Source organism: Cryptomeria japonica, chromosome 11 (genome assembly GCF_030272615.1).
Source record: "Cryptomeria japonica chromosome 11, Sugi_1.0, whole genome shotgun sequence".
NCBI classification, from domain to species: domain Eukaryota; kingdom Viridiplantae; phylum Streptophyta; class Pinopsida; order Cupressales; family Cupressaceae; genus Cryptomeria; species Cryptomeria japonica.
In genome coordinates this window covers 577,001,962-577,009,566 of record NC_081415.1, presented here as the reverse complement: position 1 = coordinate 577,009,566, position 7,605 = coordinate 577,001,962, and positions in this window count along the sequence as shown.

Here is a 7,605-nt window from a genome sequence, read left to right as displayed (position 1 = left end):
CTACGAACTTTGAAAAATAAGAACCTTGTTAATGGGTTGAATGATTGCAATCTTGAATTTGATTTTTGTGAGCATTGTATTTATGGAAAACAAAACCGCATTCAGTTTTACTCCTGTTCTTATAAGTCTTCAAGTGTTTTGGATCTAATCCATTCGGATGTATTTGGTCCAGTTGATATTTCTTCTATTGGTAAATTAGTTTATTATGTTTCTTTCATTGATGATTTCAATAGAAGAACATGGGTTTATTTTCTTAAGAGTAAAGCTGAAGTTTTTAGTCATTTCAAAGAATTTAAAACAATGGTTGAGTTGTAGACTGGAAAGAAAATAAAATGTTTAAGGACAGATAATGGCAGTAAATATTGCTCCAATGATTTTGACACATTTTGTAAAGATTGTGGTATTAAGAGACGAAAGACAACTCTGGATTCTCCACAACAGAATGGAGTTGCAAAAAGAATGAACAAGACCTTGATGGAGAAGGCTAGGAGTATGCTAAATGGTGTTGGTCTAGAACAAAAGTTCTGAGCTGAAGTTGTAGCCACTGCCTGCTACCTGATAAACAGCTCTCCTACATCAGCTCTTGTTGATAAAACACCAATGGAAGCGTGGTTGGGCCACAAGCCTTCACTTAATCATCTGAGAGTTTTTGGTTGTGAGGCATATGCTCATGTGCCAAAGGAGAAGCGGACAAAATTGGATAACAAAGTTGTTAAATGTATATGCATTGGATACAGTTATAGTGTGAAAGGATACAAGCTTTGGGATCCTGTTGCACAAAAGGTATTTTATTCCAGAAGTGTTATTTTTAGAGAAACTAAGTCTTCTTCTATTACAGTGCAGCTAGAACAAAAGGAAGAAAAGAAAGATGTGATTCAACTACCTGCTACACCTGAAAAAGTTGAATCGAGGCCCTTAGAAAGATAGGAAGTTGATGAGAGCTCTACGAGTTCTAAATCATCAGAGGAAGAAGAAGAACCTGAACCTGAACTTGTTCGAAGGTCTACTAGACAAAGAAAACCACCTGAAAGGTATGGATATTCTCCTGATGATTGGAGATGTATATTTGCTTTGAATGCTAATATTGATGAACCGAAATTTGTAGAAGAGGCTCTTGGTATGAATGATTCAGAGTCTTGGAAAATTGCCATGGATGAAGAGATGGCAACTCCTAAGAAGAATGACACATGGGACCTTATACCATTGCCTGAAGGACGAAAGCCTGTTGGTTGCAAATGGGTGTTCAAAAGGAAGATAGGTTCAAATGGAAGAATAGAGAAGTACAAAGCACGTTTGGTTGCAAAAGGTTACTCCCAGGTTGAGGGAGTAGATTATGGTGAGATTTTTTCTCCTGTAGCCAAAATGACATCCATTTGTTTCTTACTTTCTATTGCAGCAGCTTATGATCTAGAGGTCGAACAAATGGATGTAAAAACTACTTTCCTCCATGGAGATTTGGAGGAAGAAATTTATATGACACAGCCAGAGAACTATGTGGTAAAAGGTAAAAGTAATTTGGTCTATAAGTTGAAGAAATCCTTGTATGGTTTAAAACAAAGTCCTGGGATGTGGTACCAAAAGTTTGATACATATGTATTGAGTTTGGGGTTTGTGCGGTCTAAATTTGATCACTGTATATATTTCAAATCTGATGGTGATCGTTTTTTGGTTATTGCCTTGTATGTTGATAACATGTTTATTGGGAAAGGAAAAGGTTTGATTGCAGAATTAAAATCTCAACTCTTGGCAAAATTTGATATGAAAGATCTTGGTGTAGCAAGACACATTTTGGGAATGGAGATTGTAAGAGATAGACAAAACAAAAAGTTTTGGCTAGGCCAAAGTAAGTATGTTGGTACTATTCTGAGAAGATTTAATATGCAAGATTCTAGACCACTGAGTGTTCCTGTTACAATGGGAACAAAGCTTTCTAGTCCACAGTGTCCTACATCGCCATTGGAGATGGAAGAGATGAGTCGAGTACCATACCAAAGTGTTGTTGGAAGTTTAATGTATGCTATGGTTTGCACAAGACCAGATATTGCCCAAGCAGTGGGAGTTCTTTCCCGTTACATGTCTAATCCAGGAAGAGCACATTGGGATGTAGTAAAAAGAGTTTTTAGATACTTGTAGGGTACCTCAGAGTACTCTATATGTTTTCATGGAACAAGAAATGAACATTCCTTGGATATTAGAGGCTTTGTGGATTCAGACTGGGCAGGTGATGTTGATAGAAGAAGATCCGCCAGTGCATATGTGTTTACATAATTTGGTGGTGCAATTAGTTGGATGAGCAAGCAACAGGTTGTGGTCGCTTTGTCCACTACAGAGGCAGAGTATATGGCAGCTACTCATGCCTACAAAGAAGCCATTTGGCTTAAGAGATTGTGTTCAGATATAGAGTTTAAACAGGGTGCAGTGACAATTTATAGTGACAGTCAGAGTGCAATCTGCCTAGCGAAGAACCTGACTTTTCATGCCAGGACCAAACACATTGATGTACAATATCATTTTGTGAGAGATATGGTTGAAGATGGCAGGGTGAAGTTAGAGAAGGTAGAAACTTTGGTGAATGTTGTTGATTCATTAACTAAGCCCGTGAGCACAGAGAAGTTCAGATGGTGTTTGGAGTCTATGGGCCTCTTGGCCCCTGACTGTTGAGTCCATGGTAATATGGATCCCCTGACTCTTGCAAGGTATTCGACAAGTGGGAGAATGTTGAGATACATGTGTCTCAACCTTGCAATTTTTAGTAAATTGTTCATAATGTAGTTGGGAGGTTTTCCATGTGTCGGTGCCTTGGAAAAAGGTATATGAGTTGTCAAAAGATGCCCTGTCCATAGTATAATATAGGGGGGCCTTTTATAGAGATCATATGACACATTTCATGTTAGTTATTTGGGTCAAAAATAGAGGATAAGAGTTTGGACGTGAGTAACTATATTTAACCTAGTTTTCTTATCTTGGAAAAACAAATGTCAAGGGTGGGCAACATGTGTCATGGAGGTTTTGCCCATGGTATTGTAAAACCACAAATGGTTTCCAGGTTGTAAAATTCCTATATAATGAGGGCTTGGAGAGGAGTTTGCATGATGGAGTTTTGGTTTGCAAGGCTGGATGCTAGAAGGATGCTAGTGAAGTCTCTCTGAGCTTGAGTTGAGGTGATGCTCTTGTAAGAACTTGCATTGCAAGTGTATTGTAATCTCTTGGTGATTTGTTAATATACTATGCAGGTTTTAGAGTGTGGGGGTTTTCACCCGTATGGGTTTTCCCCATGATAATCACTGTGTTATGTGTTTCTTGTTTTATTTCTACTTTATTTGCTTCTTGTGATCTCTGTGATAGTTATGTTGAAATTTGCAAAATCATCCTCTCAAGATTAGCGTAGGAAGCGTTTCCGCACACCTTTGCTTCCTTACAATATTTTGGGGAAGAGAATTATTCCACAAAGAAAAAGAGGGCTTATGAGAACCATGAGAAGAACTAGAGGCCAAATGCCCCATAGCAAAGTGACATCTACATTGAAATGAAATTATTTCATAATCAATTAACGGAATCCAAGGATGATCATCCACTTATAAAAATATCACTTATAAGAGCTTTTGATTGATCACTATCCACCAAAAAAAAAAAAAAGAAAAAAAAGATATGTGAAAAAAACTAGTAATAATACACCCACCCTCATAAAATGTCCCAAGGCATTTCCAATCACCTCATTAGAATTGTAAGGGGAGATAAAGAAAATATCCCAAGGCATTTCCAATCATCTCATAGACATATTTACACTAGAATTTTAAGGGGAGATAAAGAAAATATCCCGAAAAAAAAAAGGGTGAAACCCCTCAATTCCAAAAGAGGGTCAAAAGGAGACCATGGATGAAGCAAGAGGGGATGCAAATCCCGCATCCAGTCTCCAACCTGTAAAACAAAATCACTATCAATAAAATAATCAACGAAAATAACAAAGAAATCTCTAGCACAAGGGGTAGATCTCCATCTTACCATCAACCAAAGCAAGCTAGTGCCTAGATATCCAATGATTCAATTTTTTTTTATTGCCGACTGGATTCAAAAGATTTCTGTTAGGGCATCCTCATCTTCATCTCCATCTTTGGAAAACAAACTCAAATGTCAAGGACTGCATCCTGGAAATGAGACTATGTCTCTCTCACAACATCGTGCATTCGATATTGCCGAAATGAAATTGTCAGTCTAAGATTTCGCAAATTCTCTGAAAAACGTCGAGCTTTGTGTCACAAAATTTGGCAAATTCTCTGAGATTGCAAGCTTCTATTTTTCAGTTATTGAATTCTTCTTAGAGCTCATTATATATATTACAGAGTAATCGACAGATTTAGGATGCAACTTTCCTCGTGTTTGAGTTATGGAGAATATTTACCTCCTCGCGTAAACGAAGGTAACAGTTCAACCTCTTTGCTTTCATCATTTTCGAAAGACACAATTTGTATAGAAGGTACCGTGAAGAATCCGATAAATTTCGAAAATTTTCTCAGGAAATTCGGCAAATTATTTCAGATTGCAAGCTTCTAGTATTCAGTTATTGAACTGGTATTAGAGCTCATGATACATATTACAGAGTGATCGAGAGGCTTCCTTGAACCAACAACATGATTCCTGCGAAGCCCGGATGGAACTTTCCTCCTGTTTGAGTTATGGAGAATATTGGCCTCCTCGCCTAAAGTTAGGTTCATTGTTTTGTCACAGTTCAACCCCTTTCCTTTTTCTTATTTACGAAAATGATAATCAATTCTTGTTAGTAATCTCGCTGAGAGAATGATAATCTATGCACATTCGCCAAGGCCATCCTTCTTCCTTACCATCATTATTAGTGATCCACATACCATCCTTCTTCCTTACCATCACCATAAGTGATCCACATGGTGGAGTGTTGGAATGTATGGCACCTTGCTCTAACAACTCTTGACACCCATCACTATAAGTGATCCACATATGGTGGAGTGTTGGAATCTATGACACCTTGCTGAAAACAACTCTTAGACACTCCTATTTTATTGGATTATCTATATAATCTTATATTTGGTAGAGAAGATATAAAAGGTGAATGAACCTCATGCAATCCTTTCTAGGAGGCAACCCTTCAAGTTCACAATATACATCATCAAATGAATGTCAAAAATTCATCTAACCCTTAAGTTATCTTGTTACTATGAGACATTGAAGAAATCTCAACATGCTCTTGTTGTTTCTCATTCAAAAGAAAAAGACAAAATTGTTTGGTTTCTTGTATGAGTTTAAGTGCTTGAGTGGAACTTAACATGGCAATCTTAGCTTTATCTAGTGTCCCTTAACAATATATTTGATTTCATCCTTAACCCATTGATACTTGTTTTTCCTCCTCGTGACTATATATAGTATCTAGCACATACAAATATAGACACGCAAGCATAATATCAAACGCATCAAGACAAATCTCATCTACTTCTACTTCATCTACATATAGAGCATTAATAGCAACAAATAACCTATACATTTTCTTTACTCGAATTTCTACTCCCTTCCTAACCCAACCTAATAGATAAGGTTGAGGATGATCATATTTTTTCTAAGCAAGCTTTCTTACTATGTTAACTAAAATTAAATTATATTCAGAATTGAGGTCTACAAGTTCTATTAGCCTTGTTTTCTTCACTAGGAGAGCAAGAAAGAAAATTTAGTTCATTGCTTCTTCTTGTTCACTCATGACAATCCTTGTGGCTATGCAACCCAATTATTCCTTAGAATCCAAGTTTCTCTCTAATTCCATTTCATTTTAAATGGTAGCTATGGGCTTCTTGGAGTCCTCCTAGAGCCTATTCTTAGGATGCAACTCAAGGTGCAACTTCCAACATTTATTTCTCTATGACCTTCAACTTTATAATGCAAACAATGATTCTTTAATCCTTTACCCTTATGGACAACAACATTGGTCTTCTTACCTTTACATTCCTTTCCCTTTTTCTCCTTGGGTTGTTCTTTGTATTCTTGTCCATTTTTACAAAGTTTCCCCTCCACCTCTATTCTTCTTATAATCTATGTAATGAGCCAACAAGCAAACCTCATCCAAATTAGTTGGCTTGATTATGATGACTTTCCTTCTTAGGTTCATGTGTGACCTCCATGATACTTAGTGAGGGTATATTTTTCTTCCAAGTCCATGCTCAACTTAATGGCTTCTCTATCACACTATGTACTATAAATCTTGTACACTTTAACCATGGCTTTGCTTTAAAAAGAGCCATTTTATTTTTGATCTATTTCATGACCCATCAAATAAAAACTTTATCTAAAGTTCTTAAATTACACTCAACTGGTATTGTTGGTTTTTTCTTCTTCTCACACAGAGGGATAGCTTTCCTACCATACAAGTGCAAGTCCACTCATTTTAGATGAGCAAAAAAAAAGTTTCATATTTTAGTGATGTGGACACTAAAGTATACATATTGACATTCTTGTTCCAGGTATCAACTTTTTTAATTTGTATAACCTTAAAAATATTCAATATCTACCTTGGTTTCAACTATAAATGGGTTAATTACAATGCTTACCTCAAGGTCTATTTCTTCACAAATGCAATCATTGCTACACCTTATGTCTTCTCTAGTATTTTCATTCCCAGAGTTATTTGCTAAAGCTCAAACTAGGATATTGGTAGATAAGTAATTTTGAATATTTTAGCTTGTTATTTCACCATTTGCTTATGTCTTTAAATTAGTCATTGTTGATGCTTCATCGGCTACTCTACATGAATCTCTAAGGCTAAAACCCTTGCATTTATATCACCCACATGCAAATTACACGATTCTAACAATGAGTTCCTATCTATTAATTTTCTGCTCACATGAAGATCTTGTTACTGTCACAACTCACTTTCATTATTGTCATGCAATCCACTTTCCACTAAATCCCACGAGTCTAAAACTACTCTGGTACCAAAATGATTTGTTATTGTTATAGCTGTTGAGATTTGTGACAATGAAATCACTTAAATATTGAAATACAATCTACTATAATGTACTCGCTAAAATATGGAATGAAACTATGCTTACAAATTGCTAGTTTAAAAAACACCTAAATTTTGAGAGGTGAAATTCCCTCATGTTTGAATCTACTATGATACCAGAATGATTTGTTATTGTTATAAATGTTGGGATTTGTGACTGTGAAATCACTTATATAGAAATACAATCTACTAGAATGTATTAATAAAACTAGGTTTACAAACCACTAGTTAAAATGTAAACAAATACCCTGGACTCATAATACATCTTAAATTTGAGAGGAGTAACGTTGCATGATAGGTGCCAAATAGCAATCCTAACTTATGTAATATTAATCATCTAATGCAAAATGGATACTTATTGTCTATTTAATAAATCAAATTGAATGCTATGCATGTGTACTTTTCACTCAATCTATTACTGACCCTCTACTTAACCATATCTAAAGAGTCGATTGTTCACCTTTCTTTTTTGATCTTCTTGTTGCATGTCATTTCCAAAAATGTCTTGACACTACCGTATCCATCATTATCAATTTCAAAACTAACACTTATTTATGTAACTACATTATGGTTTCATTTCATCC